This window comes from Euleptes europaea, chromosome 3 (genome assembly GCF_029931775.1).
Source record: "Euleptes europaea isolate rEulEur1 chromosome 3, rEulEur1.hap1, whole genome shotgun sequence".
Lineage (NCBI taxonomy): Eukaryota > Metazoa > Chordata > Lepidosauria > Squamata > Sphaerodactylidae > Euleptes > Euleptes europaea.
In genome coordinates, this window is record NC_079314.1 from 114,209,296 (window position 1) to 114,228,770 (window position 19,475).

Here is a 19,475-nt window from a genome sequence, read left to right on the forward strand (position 1 = left end):
TGAAAGACCTCTGCCTGAGACCCTGGAGCCCATGGAGAGGGGTCGTGGCTCAGTGGCAGAGCATGTGCTTGGTATGCAGAAGGTCCTAGGTTCAGTCCCCGGCCTCTCCAGTTAAAGGGACCAGGCAAGTAGGTGATGGGAAAGACCCCTGCCTGAGACTCTGGAGAGCTGCTGCTGGTCTGAGGAGACAATACTGGCCTTGATGGACCCAGGGTCTGGTTCATGTGTTCATGTGAGTGGAAAAGCTGGTTGCGACCCGTCCCTTGTACAGAAACGGCGAGTTTAACACGTGCACGCCGGAGTAGGGTAGGAAACCCCGATGAATGGGGCATGTGTGAATTCGGTTGGGAAACACCATCCTCTGAGCTGGAAGCCTTTCATAAGAAAAGCGGTGCTGGATCAGACAAAGATCTATCAAGTCCAGTAGTCTGTTCAAACAGCAGTCGGTTCTAATCCTTTGAGTGGGGGGGGGGGAGTAAACGCACTTGCTCTGGGGGACTTTATTTCACACCCTGGAGGAGTTAAACATGCTGTCTTCCCCCAGTAAGGTATCGTTGGGAAGCTCTCGAGCAAGGTGTGAAGATAGCAGACCTTCCTTAACAATTTGATATTCAGATAGACTGTTTCTGGACTGAGAGGTTCCATTTTGTTATCATCCTCCACGCATTTGTCTGTTTGATTTTAATATACACACATACTTGCATAAGACCTTGTGTGACCAATGTTGGTACTGCAATACATAGGGATGAATGTGCTAGGTGTGGCACAAGATCTTCCGCCAGCGGAACGGTGATAAATCCATTTATGTTTTCACTTATGCATTGCTGGATCCAAGCCAGATGTCATGCAAACGTTGCAACTTTTTCTTTTGCTCTCCTGCATCCTTACTGAATATTACAGAGTTGTGGCAGGAGGTCACATCCACAAATTCATTGTGCATTCTGCAAAACGGTGCTTCCTTTTCTTTCGTCTTCATCTCCTGCCCTTCTGTTTTACCAAGACATCCACAGATCCAGCATCTAGAGAAAGAGAGAGAGAGAGAGAAAGAAACATCAGCTACCTACTTTCTTTACCATATATAATTTTATGAACTTCTACCAGATCCTCCCATGAGTAATCTTTGGTTTTGTTTTGCAAAATTAACAAAAATCTTATATGCTACTTCTCCAAAGACCTGCTCTTGATGGCTCTCAAACTAAAAATACAATACAGTCATTAAAACACCAACATAATACTAGAGCCATAAAAACAAGCCAAGGGCATAAAAACTGCACAGAACCTGGCCCTCCCAGATCCTAGTCCAACACTCTAACCCCAACCCATGCTGGCTTCCCATTGGGTGGGGAGTGGGGCACTTCATTTATTCACAAATGCGTTACCAAACTCCCCCTCTCCTTGGATCGTTGCTGTAGCAAAGACATTCCCTCACCTCTTCACGCCTTCCTTCGCTTTCTCCGAGACAGACGTGCATTTGTCAGATTCCAAGGGCTTAGGGTGGGGAAGATAAAGCTTTCCATGCAACCGACGCAAAGTGCACGTCCCAAATGGGCTCCGTGGTTGCATGCGCCGGAGGGTGTGGTAGGAAAGGAGGACCTTTGTTGTCGGGCCAAAGTTACCCTTCACTTTAGTTCAGGCGGAGGAGTCATGAGTTCTGAGAGCGGGCAGGGAGAAGCTTTTCTCCCTCTCATAATACTACCACGCAGGGTCGTCTGCTGAAGCTGGAGGGGGAGAGATTCAAAACAGATAAAAGGAAGTCTTTCTTCACACAACGTGTCGTTAAATGGTGGGACTCCCTGCCCCAGGATGTGGCAATGGCTGCCAACTTGGAAGGCTTTAAGAGGGGAGAGGACATGTGCATGGAGGAGAGGGCTATCCATGGCTACTAGTAAAAATGGATACTAGCCATGATGCATACCTGTTCTCTCCAGGATCAGAGGAGCAGGCCCATCTTCTGGGCATGCAGTATGGGTCACTGGGGGTGTGGAGGGGGAGGTAGTTTGGAATTTCCTGCATTGTGCAGGGGGTTGGACTAGATGACCCTGGTGATCCCGTCCAACTCAATGATTCTATGAATATATTATGTGCTGTGGAACACAGGCTGGACAATGCTGCTGTCCTCTTGTTTGTGGGCTTCCTAGAGGCCCCTGGTTGGCCACTGTGTGAACAGACTGCTGGTCTTGATGGGCCTTGGTCTGTTCCAGCATGGCTTTTCTTATATTCTTATAACCCTGTGGCTACATGGTAGAGCATCTGCTTTGGGGAAGCCGAAGATCCCATGTTCCATCCCCAGCATCTCCAATTTTTTTAGAAAAGCATTTTCTGAATTTGTAGAAATTCTTATGGCGAACCCTTAGGGCAGGGATGTCAAACTCAATTGTTACAAGGGCTGAATATGACATAAATGTCACCTGGTCGGGCAGGGCCAGCTCTGGGTTGGGAAATACCTGGAGATTTTGGGGGCGGGGACTGAGGAGGGGAGGGTTTTGGGAGGGGAGGGACTTCAATGCCATAGAGTCCAATTGCCAAAGCGGCCATTTTCTCCAGGTGAATTGCTCTCTGTTCTCATGTTCTTAGGATGCTGGACTGGATGGGCCACTGGTCTGATCCAGCAGGGTTCTTCTCATGTTCTATAAGATGCTGGACTGGATGGACCACTGGTCTGATCCAGCAACACGCTTCTTATGTTCTTCTTATGCCATTTTCTCCAGGGGAACTGCTATTATTAGATAGTTAATTTAGGAACAGTACTCTGTAACACCAGAAGCACAAAGGTGACTATCGGGTTTCTTGAAGGATACCACTAAGAAAGAAGGATCCTTACAGTATGGGTATGTAGCTATCTTGCAAGGTTTTTGAATATGCTGACATTATTTAGGTAAAATGCTATTCTTATTTTTGTTACTACTTGATGTTATATAATTTTAGTGAAACCAACGGCGTAAATTGCAAATGCAAGCGTCATAAGAATTGCGGCTCATAAGATTATATCTGCATCTCCGCGTGACTTGGGGCAGCTGAAGAAAAAAAGTGAAACAAGGACATTCTTACCGGAACCTTGTTCTGCCTAACGGGAGAGCCTCAAATGAGATTTCAACCCTACTGTACAAAATGAGCTGCAAATATATTTTTTGTGTTGTTAATATTGGATTTGCACACCAAGAATTAAATATGCCAAAAATAGGCTTGAATAGGTTTAACTAAAGAGATTGTAAAATAAAACACGATATAAGATATAAGCCTTGCTTATGCAAAATTGTTTTATACTTTAGAAATCGGCTCAGGCTGTATTTTGTTGAATATCACATTGGCAACTGTATATTATTTTTTTCTTGACACCCTCCTGGAGGGTGGCAACCCTATATTGTACTGGCTCAGTAATCTTCCACCCACCATCCACAAACGCGTGCTGTGTCATTTTCACGCAAGCCGTTTCATCACTTACATTAGGATTAAAACGACATCCTAAAAGTAATCATCTGTGTTTGAAATAAAACAATTCCCGTTGGTTTGATCAACAAGAGCATTTCATAAACTGAACTCTGTAACGCTGAGAGAGGGTAGGGTAGCATTCTTTAACCATTCCACCCTGTACTCAAATACATAGACCCAATCTGAACCCACACTAATGGTTCAGACTTGTGTGCCAGCAAAATTTTACAACCTGAAAAGATTTGGGGAAGCAATTTAGATTTTAGTGAGAGAGCGCCCTCTCTTGGCGAAAATATTATCCCGTGCTTTTAACAAATCAAGGAGAGATTAAAACGAGAGGATATATTTATTTATTTGTGCTAGTTTCACAATCCGTATTGTGCCTTTCTGCCCTGGCAAGGGCCATCAAGGCAGCGAATAATTTAAAACATACGTGATACGATCATGTTATAAAACCATTAACATCAACACACCATGAAAACCATTTAAAAAAAAAAAAGAGTTAAACTACACACAACACAGAGTCAAAACATAAAGACATTGGTTAGGAAAGAGGGATCATTGAGGGGATGCCAGGTGAAACAAAAAAGTCTTCCCGTGCTGGAGGAAGATGGCATCAGAAGGGGACAGACAAATCTCCCTGGAGAGGGAATTCCAGGGCTTTGGTGCCATGACCAAGAAGACCCTGTCCCAGGTTGCCACCTGCCTGAACTCAGAAGACCTGAAGCAGAATCTCCATTGATGACCGTAGTGGTTGGACAGGTTGAGCCAGCGTGGTGTAGTGGTTAAGAGCGGTGGCTTGGAGCGGTGGAGTCTGATCTGGAGAACCGGGTTTGATTCCCCACTCCTCCACGTGAGCGGCGGAGACTAATCTGGTGAACTGGATGTGTTTCCCCACTCCTCCACATGAAGCCAGCTGGGTGACCTTGGGCTAGTCACAGCTCTCTTAGAGCTCTCTCAGCTCCGCCTGCCTCACAGGGTGTCTGTTGTGGGGAGGGGAAGGGAAGGGGATTGTAAGCCGGTTTGAGTCTCCCATAAGTGATAGAGGAAGTTCCAACCAACTCTTCTTCTTCTTCATAAGGGATTAGGTTGTCCTTCCAGTACGTGGGTCCCAAACCATATTTGATGGACATGACCAGTACCTTGAATTGTGCCTGGAAATAAATTGGAAGCCAATGGCAGATCTATGATTGGTATTAACCAATTCCCCCCCCCAAAAAAAAACATCAGCCACACCTCTGATTTGGATCAGGGCCACAGCACTAGGGAAAGAGAATTTAACCTTTTCTACCACCCAGTTTCCCTGAAGTTGAATTCCATTCCCCAGAAGCAGTATCAGGTAGGAGTTTAAATTATGAAGACCAGTCTGAGGGAGAACATGCCCTCCCGCTGAGGTTTTTTTTTGGGGGGGGGAATAGAAAAAGAGAACATAACATAAGAATATAAAAAAGGCCCTGCTGGATCAGACCAAGGCCCATCAAGTCCAGCAGTCTGTTCACACAGTGGCCAACCAGGTGCCTCTAGGAAGCCACAAACAAGACAAGTGCAGCAGCACCATCCTGCCTGTGTTCCACCACACCCAAAATAATAGGCATGCTCCTCTGATACTAGAGAGAACAGGTATGCAGCATGACCAGTATCTATTCTAACTGCCATGAATACCCCTCTCCTCCATGAATATGTCCACTCCCCTCTTAAAGCCCTCCAACCTGGCAGCCATCACCACATCCTGGGGCAGGGAGTTCCACAATTTAACTATGCGTTGTGTGAAAAAATACTTCCTTTTATCTGTTTTGAATTTCTCACCCTCCAGCTTTAGCAGATGACCCCGTGTTCTAGTATTATGGGAGAGGGAGAAAAATTCCTCCCTGTCCACTCTCTCCAAACCATGCATAATTTTATAGACCTCTATCATGTCTCCCCTCAGCCGCCTTCTTTCCAAGCTAAACAGCCCTAAGATCCTAACCGCTCCCCATAGGACAGTTGCTCTAGTCCCCTAATCATTTTGGTTGCTCTTTTCTGCACCATCTCAAGCTCTGTAATATCCTTTTTAGGTGTGGTGACCAGAACTGTACACAGTATTCCAACTGTGGTCTCACCATAGATTTGTACAAGGGCAGTGAGATATCCGCAGTTTTATTCTCTATTCCTCATCTAATTATGGCCAGCGTGGAATTTGCCTTTTTTACAGCAGCCGCACAAAGAGACATTTGGAAATCCATTCACATCTCACCCTATTCTAATATGGCCCTTAAGAGAGAACAGATCTCACAATTCACACTTTAAAGGGTTGGGAGCAGATATATTTTATTCAAAAGAAGCATCGTGGTTTTGTGCTCCAAGCCAAACATTATTTCGCTACTGGCGATTATATACAAAAATAGTCTGTACCAGCAAGCATAACTTGAAACCCAGGATCCCTTTTTTCTGAAGTTGGCAGGCTGAACGTTACTTTTGCATTTGAATGTGGATAATTTTGAATCTGTAACTTGATATAATTTGACTTGTTTGTAAATGCAGTGTTCCAGATCACGGGGACGGAGTCTGCACACACCCACACCCAGTTAGGGTGGCCAGCTCTGAGTTGGGAAATAGCCGAAGATTGTTGGGGGGGGGGGAGCCTGGAGAAGGGGGGGTTTGGGGAGGGGAGGGACCTCACCATGCCATAGAGTCCACCATCCAAAGCTACCATTTTCTCCAGGGGAGCTGATCTTGGTCATCTGGAGATCAATCATAATAGAGGTCTCCAGGTGCCACCTGGAGGTTGGCAACCCTATAAGTCCTACTCACAGACTCTGAGGGGCCAAACATAGGCAAGGAATGGGGTCCCCCATGTTTGCACCCACTTCTGCTCTTTGTCTGATTCAGTAGAAGGCAGTTTCATGTGTAGGGTCGCCAACCTCCAGGTACTAGCTGGAGATCCCCTGCTATTACAACTGATCTCCAGCTGACAGAGATCAGTTCCCCTGGAGAAAATAGCCGCTCTGGCTATTGGACTCTATGGCGTTGACGTCCCTCCCCATTCCAAACTCCGTCCTCCTCAGTCTCCACCCCCAAAATCTCCAGGTATTACCCAGCCCGGAGCTGGCAACCCTATTCATGTGTGTGACTGTTCCATCTTCCTGGAGCACCTTCCAGAGCATCCATCTAGATATGGTTGCCAGGTCCCTCTTCATCAGCGGTGGGAGGTTTCTGGGATGGAGCCTGAGGAGGGCGGGGTTTGGGGAGGGACTTCAATGCCATAGAGTCCAATTGCCAAGGCGGCCATTTTCTCCAAGTGAACTGATCTCTATCGGCTGGAGATCAGTTGTAATAGCAGGAGATCTCCAGCTAGTACCCGGAGGTTGGCAACCCTACGTCCAGATTTGCGGGGGGGGGGGGAATAAATCCATGGCTCATTTCTAAACTATGGAATGGAGAATCCACTGTAAATGGGATGTCTGAAGAAAACCACTAAGAAGAGGGTACGGCTGCTCCTTTTTTTTTCAAAGGCAGCTCAGATTGTGCACAACAAGAGCTTCTGTGTCTTTCTGAAAGCTGGCATCGTTGCGGTATGCAAAAGAGATTAGATTAACCCAGTTAATCATTAACTGGAGGCACCTTCTAGAGGTTGCTTGCCCTTATCCATTTCATTGTAACTGCTGGATGGCACCAGACAGAGATCACCCGAAACTCACATGATCAGAAATTCGTTTACCGCTTGGGCTTCACCCGCATCAAAACCGTTGCCAAGGGGGACAGAAGTGCAGTGTCCTGTAAACCTGTAAGTACCACCTGGCAAATATGCCAGGACGACAGGGACGAGATGGCAAACAGTTCTCAAATAGGGTTGTCAATCTCCAGGTGGGTACAAAAAAGTAGAATAGTGCTGTAATAATAGCAATTGGGCAAGGAGAAAACAGCAAAAGCTCTGTTTAAGAAAAAACAATGCTATTTATAGAAACAAACTATATACAACTAAGTGCAATAAGACATATCAACTACAATGCCATGGAAATACTAAGCAATATCTAATTGAGAGGGATTACAATGAAAACTCTAGAAATTCCCAAAGTTGGCAAGCCAGACTTGACAAGAAAAAGTAAGTCAAGCGCAGTAGCAAAGGTAAGTTCCATCAGAGTAGTAGTAGGACATGCGCAATAGGAAAAAGGACGTCAGACGTGAAGCCTGGCAGTGGTAGTCATGCGCAGAACTGAAAAAACCGTCCCAAGCCATTTGTAGCGATCTCAAAGGAAAGACGAACGCACAAAATAGCAGTCTAATAAATACCAAAGTCCATGGCATAGATACAGAGATTCGTGGTGTGGAACGTGGTCTCTAGATTACATTCACGTTTCGCTAGGGGGCTTCATCAGCCTGGAAAAAAGTGTGCACGGAAGTCATAAAAAGAATAAAAGGAAATATACAGATAGTACATGATGTTAAAAAACAAGACAAGACAATGCCAACTATATATATATCTTACCATTAAATATATTCTCATACAGTCAATGCAGCATAACTAGGACCCATAGGTTCAAACAAGGAAGGAAGAGTCTCTGACATTTGCAGGCTGCTGCCAATTATATATACTGAAGTAAATGATTTAGCAATGATTCAGCAATTTTAAAGGTACAGTAAGGCAACCCAAGGAAATGACTTACAGAAAGCATGAAAGATCCATTTCAGTGTTGAGTCCAAGTGGGGACATGGTTTTGAACATGTGAATGTACTGACATTCATGTTGCAAAAGTGATCGTTTCATGTGAATGCTGTTATAAGGATGAAGTTTAAATTGCCATAATATAAAAAAGCTGAAGTCACTATCACCATGGCCTTTTTCCAGAAAGTGTGACGCAAGAGGAGCTTCTGTGATTTTTGCCCTCGTGCATGAGCGATGCTCTTCAATGCGAGTTTGTATCGCACGTGTGGTGGACCCTATGTACATTAAGCGACAACTGCAAAGAATGGTGTAAACGACCTCTCGAGAGGAGCAGTTAGTAAATTGTCTTAGCTCAAATTTGAAGCCAGTGCTAGATGCTTGAAGGTATTTTATAGGCAAACTCAAAGGGCAAACAGAACATCCCCCACATTTGTGATGACTTGGCGGGAGGGAGGTATTGAGAGGACGATGTGAATAGTTGTCAGAATGCATAATTATATTGCTAATGGCTTGGGTTACCTTACTGTACCTTTAAAATTGCTGAATCATGAGCGTTCACCCCTCCAACAACTTCGGGTCTTCGTTTGGATTATGCATGCCGCTTACGACTGCCGGAGGTTGCCTCGCTCTCCCCCTGCGTTTCCACACATTTTGCCCGCGTTTTCAAATTTGTGATAAAACAGATCCCTGAAAACTCAGGCAAAACGCGCGGAAACAAGTGGGGAGAGCAAGGTGACAGTTGTAAACAGCATGCATAATCCAAACAAAGACCTGAAGTCATTGGAGGGGTGACCGCGAGGGAAACAGCCATGCATAAAAGGCCCGTGCCGTCATATCCCTGCTGTGGTTCCTCCCCTCTGCAAACTCTACCCTCCCCAGGCTCCACCCCAAACCTCCAGGAAGTTTCCAACCTGGAGTTGGCAACCTTAGTTCTCAAAGCCCAATTGAACTTCAGAGGTCTAGAAAACGGCCCAGGACGGACTGGATCAGATGCTGTTCCTAGTTAGCCTGGAAAATGAGAATAAGGACTACACAGGAAGGTTCTCAGTCAATGTTGACCTCCTTGGGCAATATAAATTCAACCCAAAGTTCTTCTCAACCTCTGCAGTTTTATCCGTTCACTGCCTCTGTGCCGAAGTGCATAGAATACAGGTGTTGAAAATACTTGGCGCGATTCTGACCCTTCTCCATTTGTAGGGTTGCCAGCTCTGGGTTGGGAAATAACCTGGAGATTTTGGGGGCAGAGCCTGAGGAGGGTGGGGTTTGTGGAAGGGAGGGACTTCAATGCCATAGAGTCCAGTGGCCAAAGCGGCCATTTTCTCCAGGGGAACTGATCTCTGTTGCCTGGAGATCAGTTGTAATAGCGGGAGATCTCCAGCCACCACCTGGATCGCCCCAGCCCTGTCCCCTAAAATGTCCTGCCAATGGAGAGGTGGGACCTGGCAACCCTAGCCAAAGAGTTCCCCCTCCAAAGCATCCATTTTCTCCAAGGGGAACTGATCTCTGTAATCTGGACATTCGCTGTAATTCAGGGGGATCCCCAGTAGGGTTGCCAGGTCCCTCTTCTCCACCAGCGGGAGGTTTTTGGGGCAGAGCCTGAGGAGGGCGGGGCTTAGGGAAGGGAGGGACTTCAATATCATAGAGTCCAATGGCCAAAGCGGCCGTTTTCTCCAGGGAGACATTTCTATCAGCTTGAGACCAATTGTAATAGCAGGAGATCTCCAGCTAGTACCTGAAAGCTAGCAAACAAAAAAACAGCTTCAAACTGCAAAACAATACAAGTTTGTATTAAACAACACATGAACATGCACCATACATATGGTACAACAAACATGGACAATGCATTGGCCATAAGCAGTGTGAATACAGCTAGCGTTGAGCCCCTGAGGAAGGCTGAGATAAGCCGAAACACAAAGTGAACCGGACTTCTGTAGCATTGACTTATTACCTTACCTCTTGGAGAAAAAAGATGCTCTCAAGCCCAGGACTGTAAATATTCCCTGCGGTGGCTTCAAGTGTATATAGAATTTACTTGGTTGGACATTGTCCATGTTTGTTGTACCATATGTATGGTGCATGCTCATGTGTTGTTTAATACAAACTTGTATTGTTTTGCAGTTTGAAGCTGTTTTTTTGTTTGCTAACTAATTTACAGCTCGCTAATTCTTGTGTGCCCACAGTACCTGAAAGCTGGCAACCCTCATCCCCAGGTCCCACCTGGAGGGTGGCAACCCCTTGTTTGTTGCCTAAATCGTGCCATACATAGTTAACCAGGAGGTGGCGCTGTTGCACTCTGTTTGTTGAACGAATAAACAAACTGCCACGGATCTGTGGGGCTGCAACAAAATCGTTCCCACAATGATTATTATTTTTCTTCTGTTGGGAAAGGCGCACTCTAGCGAGCTTTTCTCTATGAAGAAGTCTTTTGTCTTCATTTTTGGAGCACTGACAATGTACACTAAGATTCATTTTCCCAAGGTATGTTGGGTTTTGGAAGGATGACATCAATAGCCCTTGTTATCAAATACTTTCCATCTCAGCAAACATTTCCCCCCATCTCTTTCTCATGTTGGAGCCTTGTTTACACCCTGCGGCTGTCGTAGCTCCATACTTTCGGGGAGATGGGGAATTAGGGTGGCCAGATGCAATAGACACCCACATTAGGCAGGGCTGCCGACAGCCACCATGGGCTCTCGGTAGGGTTGCCAACCTCCAGGTACTAGGTGGAGATCTCCTGCTATTACAACTGGTCTCCAGCCGATAGAGATCAGTTCCCCCGGAGAAAACGGCCGCTTTGGCCATTGGACTCTGTGGCATTGAAGTCCCTCCCCATACCCTGCCCTCCTCAGGCTCCGCCACCAAAACCAGGTGGCAGGTGGGGGAAATGCAAGGAAAACTGCCTTATGGGTGCCTGCTGTCTTGCCCCTGGGAACGCCTGCGCATTTACAGTGGCAGAGGGAGGTACACTTATCAAGTGTAATTTCTTGATAGAAAGCAAATGCAGAGTGGCCATGTGTGTGTGTGTAAAGTGCCGTCAAGTCGCAGCCGACTTATGGTGACCCCTTTTGGGGTTTTCATGGCAAGAGACTATCAGAGGTGGTTGGCCAGTGCCTTCCTCTGCACAGCAACCCTGGTATTCCTTGGTGGTCTCCCATCCAAATACTAACCAGGGCTGACCCTGCTTAGCTTCTGAGATCTGTCGAAATTGGCTATAGTGGAGTTTTATACCTCCTACAGATCATTCGGTATCGCAACAGCAAAACGTTTAGAATACATATGAATGTGCCACCCTCAGATGGACTTGTGTGAAAAAAGGGAGTATTTTTTCATACAACGCATAGTTAAATTGTGGAACTCCCTGCCCCAGGATGTGGTGATGGCTGCCAACTTGGAGGGCTTTAAGAGGGGAGTGGACATCTTCATGGAGGAGAGGGGTATTCATGGCTGTTAGTTAGAATGGATATTAGTCATGCTGCATACCTATTCTCTCTAGTATCAGAGGAGCATGCCTATTATTTTGGGTGCGGTGGAACACAGGCCGGATGGTGCTACTGCAGTCGTCTTGTTGTGGCTTCCTGGAGGCCCCTGGTTGGCCACTGTGTGAACAGACTGCTGGACTTGATGGGCCTTGGTCTGATCCAGCAGGGCCTTTCTTATGTTCTTATGTCATGTTCTTATGACTAACTGTTCGACTCTGTCCGACAAAGCAGGCTCTGTGTGATGTTTATTTCTTTGGGAGTTAATCGATAGAGGTTTAATAATTAGGGACTGACTAGCCATTCATAACTGGTGGCTCCAGGCAAGAGTTGGAAAATGTAAACAACCATGAAGTTATTCTTTAACTAGATAGGGAACAACCACAGGTAAGCAGCTAAATGAAAGAACCGTTCGGCCACTAGAGTAATAGAATCATAGAATCGTGGAGTTGGAAGGGACCACCAGGGTCATCTAGTCCAACCCCCTGCACAATGCAGGAAATTTACGACTACCCTCCCCCCACACCCCCAGTGACCCCCCACTCCATGCCCAGAAGATGACCAAGATGTGTTCCCTCTCATCATCTGATTAAGGTCATTGAATCAGCATTGCTGACAGATGGCCATCTAGCCTCTGCTTAAAAACCTCCAAGGAAGGAGAGGTCACCACCTCCCGAGGAAGCCTGTTCCACTGAGGAACCGCTCTAACTGTTAGAATTTTTTTCCTAATGTCTAGATTTAATTTCAACCCGTTGTTTCTGGACTGACCTTCTGGGGCAACAGAAAACAACTCGGCACCCTCCTCTATGTGACAGCCTAGGATACTACTTGCCTAGGATACAGTTTTATCCCACTCCTCACCTTTGGAGGCTTTTAAGCAGAGGCTAGATGGCCATCTGTCAGCCATGCTGATTCTGTGAACTTAGGCAGATCATGAGAGGGAGGGCAGCAAGGGATGTGTCAGTGTTTGGCTCTTGAGGCCCTTTCTTACATGCCCAGGGACATGCCAATCGCCACTTTGGGGTCAGGAAGCAATTTTCCTTCAGGCCAGATTGGCCAGGGATCCTGGAGAGGTTTTTTCCATCTTCTGGGCATGGAGTAGGTTCACGGGGTGTGTGTGTGTGTCGGGGGTGGGAGGTAGCTGTGAATTTTCTGCATTGGGCAGCGGGTTGGACTAGATGCCCCTGGTGATTTCTAGAGCTCCCCGAAGTGTGATAAAGGATAGCTCTAGGAATCATCGGAAACTCTTTCTCGTGATTTCTAGAGTTACCCCAAAAGTGATAAAGGGTAGCACTAGGAATCGCTGGAAACTCTTTCTGGTGATTTCGAGAGCTTCCCTAAAAGTGACAAAGGTTAGCTCTAGGAATCACCGGAAGTTGAGTTTCCAGCAATTCCTTTGTCACTTTCAGTAGGAACCTCTAGTGCAGGGGTATCAAACATAAGGCCTGGGGACCAGATCCGGCCCCTTGAGAGGTCTTATCCAGCCTGCAAGCCAGCCGAGGCAGTCCCCCCCACACCCCATCCCAATTTGGGCTGGTGAGGCACGGCACAGCCCCACCAAGAGGCATTTATGTCATATCTGACCCTCGTAACAAATGAGTTTGACACCCCTACTCCAGTAAGAACATGAAGCTACATTTTAAAATTATTTTCTCCCACCACTACGCCAAAAGGCGACGGGCAATGGGACCTAGGGGTGGGGGATTCCCTGCCCCCACCGGGGACTAGACAGCCATAACAGGAACATCTATTTACTAAAACTATTGTTAGAGCGCCAGTGTAGTGTAGTGGTTAAGAGTGGTGGTTTGGTGCGGTGGACTCTGATCTGGAGAACCGGGTTTGATTCCCCACTCCTCCACAGGAGCGGCGGACGCTAATCTGGAGAACCGGGTTGGTTTCCCCACTCCCAAGGGTGACCTTGGGCTAGTCACAGCTCTCTTGGAGCTCTCTCAGCCCCACCTTCCTCACAGGGTGTCTGTTGTGGGGAGGGGGAGAGAAGGTGATTGTAAGCCGGTTTGATTCTTCCTTAAGGGGTAGAGAAAGTTGGCATATAAAAACCAACTCTTCTTCTTCTTCTTTTCCCAGTGGATTGAATCCTCTGCACAACACAACCACAAGTCTGCTTTGCAAGAAGAAAAAGGTTCTGGAGAGTCAGAATTACAGAACTAAACATACAAGTAGTTGGTTCTCGCCTGCCAAATCCTTCCATATATGAGCCAGCCCAGCAGCTGAACTGAATTCATTCCTCGGAAAAGAAACCAAACATCACAACTTTCTAAAGGAGGCGTTCCCACTTTCCAGGATAACTTAAATTAAGCAGCTCCTAAGCAAACAGGTAGCACGGGCAATTGATGAATTACATTATTGTACGCTGGGCCTGTAGGCTCTATAGGGCAGCTGTGAAAACCATTAGTTTATTTCGACCGAGATCGGGGCCAAGGCGGGCGACCGCATCAGCTTGCGGAAACCGCAGCCACCTCAGGGGCCAAGCAGGTTCTATAGATTAAGGAATTAAATGTAAAGGATGTCTGAATGGGCAGTGTATTCTGGAAAGCTACTGGGGAGGGGTCTCCGACCGTTGGGTGGATTCACCATGCCAGGAATGTTATTTTTTTTGCAATAAATTACATTACTTAATGCACATTTTTTCAATACAGGCTGGACCAGTTTGCCTACAATATGCCTGAAAATGAAGGTTGTGCCCACTTTTAGTGGTCAGATACATATGTTGCAATGTTGGCCAACTTTGGGGGCAGCTACGTCACAAGTTCAGCCTGCATGGTGTACTGGTTATAGGGTTGCCAGGTCCCTGTTTGCCTCCGGTGGGAGGTTTTTTGGGGCGGAGCCTAAGGAGGGAGGGGTTGGGGAGGAGAGGGACTTCAATTCCATAGAGTCCAATGGCCAAAGCGGCCATTTTCTCCAGGTGAACTGATCTCTATTGGTTGGAAATCAGTTGTAATAGCAGGAGATCTCCAGCCAACACCTGGAGGTTGGCAACTAGGGTTGCCAAGTCCTTCTTCGCCATCAGCAGGAGGTTTTGGGGGTGGAGCCTGAGGAGGCCGGGGTTTGGGGAGGGACTTCCATGCCATAGAGTCCAATTGCCGAAGCAGCCATTTTCTCCAGGTGAACTAGGCCAGCCAGGCCCCGTAGCTCCACCGGCAGGAGCTTTGCAAGGCTGCAGCTGAGGTGCACAATGCGTGTGTGTGGCTGTTGCAGCACACGTGCGGACCCCGCTCAACGCGGATGCTCTAGCAATCTCAGCCGAAACTCTGGTTTCCATAGAGTTTTAGCCGAGGTTGCCAGAGCGTCCACGTAGCTTCCGGGTAAACCCAGAAGTGACGCACGCACTGCATGTGCGCGTGCCTGCATGCAGTGCACGCCGGCCCTCAGCTGGTCGGCGGGCAGCCCAGTATATTGGTGGGATTTTACCCACCACCACCGGGCACTTGGCAACCCTAAGGTGAACTGATCTCTATCGGCTGGAGATCAGTTGTAATAGCAGGAGATCTCCAGCTAGTACCTGGAGGCTGGCAGTGGCAACCCTACACAAAGTAGCCATTTTCTCTCACATTCATAAGTATAGCCTGCATGATGTAGTGGTTAGATTGCTGGACTAGGATCAGGTAGACCCAGGTTTGGATCTCCATCCATAAAGCTCACTGGGTAACCTTGAGCCTCTCGCACTTTCTCAGCCAGACCTCCCTCGCAGGGTTGATGTTGTGAAGATGGGGTAGGGAAGGGGCAACAGATTGGTAAGCATTTTGGTTCCCCGTTTTCCTTGTCTTCTCGCTAACTCCTTCTCTGGACATAGGTTGTACGTGCATAGTAGAGTTGCAAAGTCCAGGTTGGGAAATTCATGGTGATTTGGGGGTGGAGCCTGGGGAGGGGAGGGAACTAGAGTTGCCAGGTCCCTCTTCGCCACCGGTGGGAAGTTTTGGGACGGAGCCTGAGTAGGGCGGGGTTTGGAGAGGGGTGGGATTTCAGTGCCATAGAGTCCAATTGCCAAAATGACCCTTTTCTCCAGGGGAACTGATCTCTATCGGTTGGAAATCAGTTGTAATAGCAGGAGATCTCTAGCCACCACCTGGAGGTTGGCAACCCTAGCCACCACCCATCCCTGGTCAAAGGGTGGAACTGCAATGTTACCAGCCAAGGAAGCTTCCTTGCATAAAGAGGCCAGAGGAAATCAGGGAATACTCAGGGAATAAAAACTTCCAGGTAAGATTTGGTTGCTGGTTTGAACAATTGTGTGTGTGTGTGGGGGGGGGGGTTTGCCAGCTCTGGCTTGGGAAATTCTTGGGGATTTGGGGGTGGAACCTGGGAAGGGCATGGTTTGGGAGGGAAGAGATCTTCGCAAGGTATAATGCCATAAAGTCCACCCTGCAAAGAGAGCCAGCATGGTGTAGTGGTTATGAGCCGCGGACTGTAATCTGGTGATCTGGGTTGGTTTCCCCACTCCTCCACGTGAAGCCAGCTGGGTGACCTTGGGCTAGTCACAATTCTCTTCGAGCTCTCTCAGCCTCACCTACCTCACAAGGTGTCTCTTGTGGGGAGAGGAAGGGAAGGTGATTGTAAGCTGGTTTTATTCTCCTTAAAAGGTAGAGAAAGTCGGCATATAAAAATCAACCAGCCATATTCTCCAGGGGAACTGATCTTGGTCATCCGGAGATCAGTTGTAATTCTGGGAGATCTCCAGGCCTCACCTGGAGGTTGGCAATCATAGGGAGAGATATTCTTGTCAAAAACACACAACCATTAGACTCAGCTCCTGTGCAATTATCTAATTTGGAGTTGGCAGCCTGAAAGAAGAAATACTTTTTCCTTTGACCCAGAAAAGGCGAGCGATGCTGGGAAAGACGACTTAGTATTGACAGCGAATGAAATATATTTACGGTGGAAATCTCTCTCCGTGTCACCCACACTCCGGATCAGGCCACAGTTCGTAGGTGAGTTTCATAATTTACCAGAAAGGATTGCAACTGCATCGCTACACCCTTGCTGCCGATCGATCCCCTGGGCTACATAATTGAATGGGCATTGATTGATTTAGCTGGAAAGGCTTAATAGGAAGGCCGCAACTGTACAGCCAAATCAGACCGAGGCCATCGTTAAACGGTGCTCCAAGGTAAATCCATCACATTACAGAGGAACATTATACTCCAAGATTGATAGAGGTTTTCGCTCGCTCGCTAAGTTATTGCCACTGTAGGGTTTTGGAAAGATCAGCGATTTCTTGGAAGGCTTCTGCCATTCTTGAAAAAGTTAACAACACTTGAAGTAGGTTGCGTATGTGTGTCCAGGGGTGGCAATCCTTCTTGCCTCTCTGGGCAAGCATTCACCTTTTTTCTCTGGCACTGATCCAGGACCTTCTGTTGCAGGCTGCCTCGTCGAAATCCAGCACTGGAAAGGAGATTGTGGTAGGAAAAGCTTCACATGTGGAATTTCTGGTTGGCCATCGCGGTAGGGTTGCCAACCTTCGACGCCATAGAGTCCAATTGCCAAAGCGGCCATTTTCTCCAGGTGAACTGATCTCTGTCACCTGAAGATCAGATGTAATACAAGAGATCTCTAGCCACAACCTGGAGGTTGGCAACCCTAGCCATGAAGTGCCTTGTGTGTGATAGTCACTACCAGGGCTGCCATCTTCCAGTTGGGGCCTGGAGATCTCCTGGAATTGGCGAAAATGACCCTTTGGAGGGTCGACTCAACAGCATGATACCCCACTGAGGTCCCTTCCAAGGCTCCGCCCCCAAATCTCCAAGAATTTACAATTCAGAGTTGGTAACCCTAGTGGCTACCCTGAATTAGAGTTGCCAGCTCCGGGTCGGGGGAAAACTGGAGATTTTGTGGGTGCAGCTTGAGGAGGATGAGGTTTAGGGAGGGGATGGACTTCAATGGGATATAATGCCACAGAGTCCACCTTCCAAAGCAGCCATTTTCTCCAGGTGAACTGATCTCTGTCACCTGAAGATCAGATGTAATACGAGAGATCTCTAGCCACAACCTGGAGTTGGCAACCCTGTCCTAAATTGACCTCGCTAACTGATGGGCAGCCAATGGAGTGACCGCAGAATGGGTGTGATGTGCATAATCTATGGTGTTCCTGACAATAACCGATCTGCGGCATTCTTTAGTTGCGTTGGGAGTGTACATCCATAGCACAAATAATTGTAATTAATGTTACAGCCACAGAAGGGTGGAGATGTTGTGGAGATGTTACGAAGAGAGGGACAGTTTGGAGCGATATCCAAGGAATCGATGCGTTCAGAGTAGGTGAAGACCACTCCCCGGTCTTGAAAGATGGGCCGAGTAGGATTAACGTCAAGTAAACGGTGATCAAAGAAGGTGCTGTGTGAAACATCATAATCCGAACTAATTACCATTTGTCAAGGGCGGGACATGTTGAGCGATTAACACCTTCGGTGATTGAGGAAACCAAAATCCTCCTTCCAGCCTAGGGGAGGGGAATAGTGTTGAATTTCTTGATGAATCCAAATTCAGCACTTTTGCGAGGAATTATCCCTTTGAAGTTCTTTCGGAGAAGAACACTAACCTTTACATCAGCAACATTATGTCCTGGAAGATTAACACGTTCCCACACTGATTTCTGAATACTGCTGATGTATCAAGGCCCTGGCGTCACGGGATGGTCACAAACATTCCAGCTGCTGTCAGGGAAGGGTCAGTTATAGGTTGGGTCCCTCTTCGCCACCGGTGGGAGGTTCTGGGGGCAGAGCCAGAGGAGGGCAGGGTTTGGGGAGAGGAGTGACTTCAATGCCATAGAGTCCAATTGCCAAAGCGGCCATTTTCTCCAGGTGAACTGATCTCTGTCCGCTGGAGATCAGTTGTAATAGCAGGAGATCTCCAGCTAGTACCTGGAGGTTGAGAAGAACACAGCACGAAGGCTCTATAATTATAACAAATGCAAATAAATGAATAATATATAAATTCTTATTTATGCAGGCATTTTACTCATGCCCAAAATGTTTTAATATATAATTTCTAATTCATAATTGCATTCTGCTCATGCCTGGGCATTATGTTCATACCCAACTCTGAACACTGATAAATGTGTCTCTAATTACAATTGTATACAACATTAAATTATACAAACCATCAAATTATACATCAAATTATACAAACAAAAATCCTTAGCCTGTATAGGCTTTAACAAAGAAAGAGCAGACCAATGTCCTGCAGTCTGGAGTGTTGCAAATGTGCAATCTAGTGCATGAAAAAGTCCATGAACTCAAATGTAATAAAGCACCAATTTTTCTGTAGTAAGCTCGACAGGGGAGCAAGGCAAGAAGGCAAGAACGTGGGGTCGATCCAGCGCAGGTTTCGAACCTATTACTTCATCAGCTTGCCGACATACTTGTTTCCAGAGGAACTGACTCGCAATTTCCCAAGTGCTTTGTAATTCCGGTCTATGAACAACCTCTTCTCAGAAAGACTAGCGCAGGTAACCCTCCCGACGCAGACCTACGCTACCTACGCTAGTAGGCCATATTGAGGACAGCTGGGAGCTGGGGAGACAGGAAGCTGGGGAGACTTATTGTAATCCTCACAACAACCCTGTGAGGTGGGTTAGGCTGGAAAGTGTGACTGGCCCAAGGTCACCCAGCAAGCTTCCACGGCAGAGTGGGGATTCGAACCCAGGTCTCCCAAATCCTAGTCTTACATTCTAACCCATGGCACCCGCCGACACCTTTCCTGCTGCCTGCCAAGTATTTTTTAGAAAGTGGGAGGGGCCAGATGGGTCTTTTGCCTAGCAAGGCTTCTTATTGGCCGTTGGAGTTTTGATTGGCTGTGCAAATTTAGAAAAATGATGCTTTGGCAGCAGCCTCCGCCACCGCACACAGACTTTCCTGTGCTTCTCAGTAGCTGGACACAAGATGTCAAAAACAAGGACCACAGCGAGGAGGTGC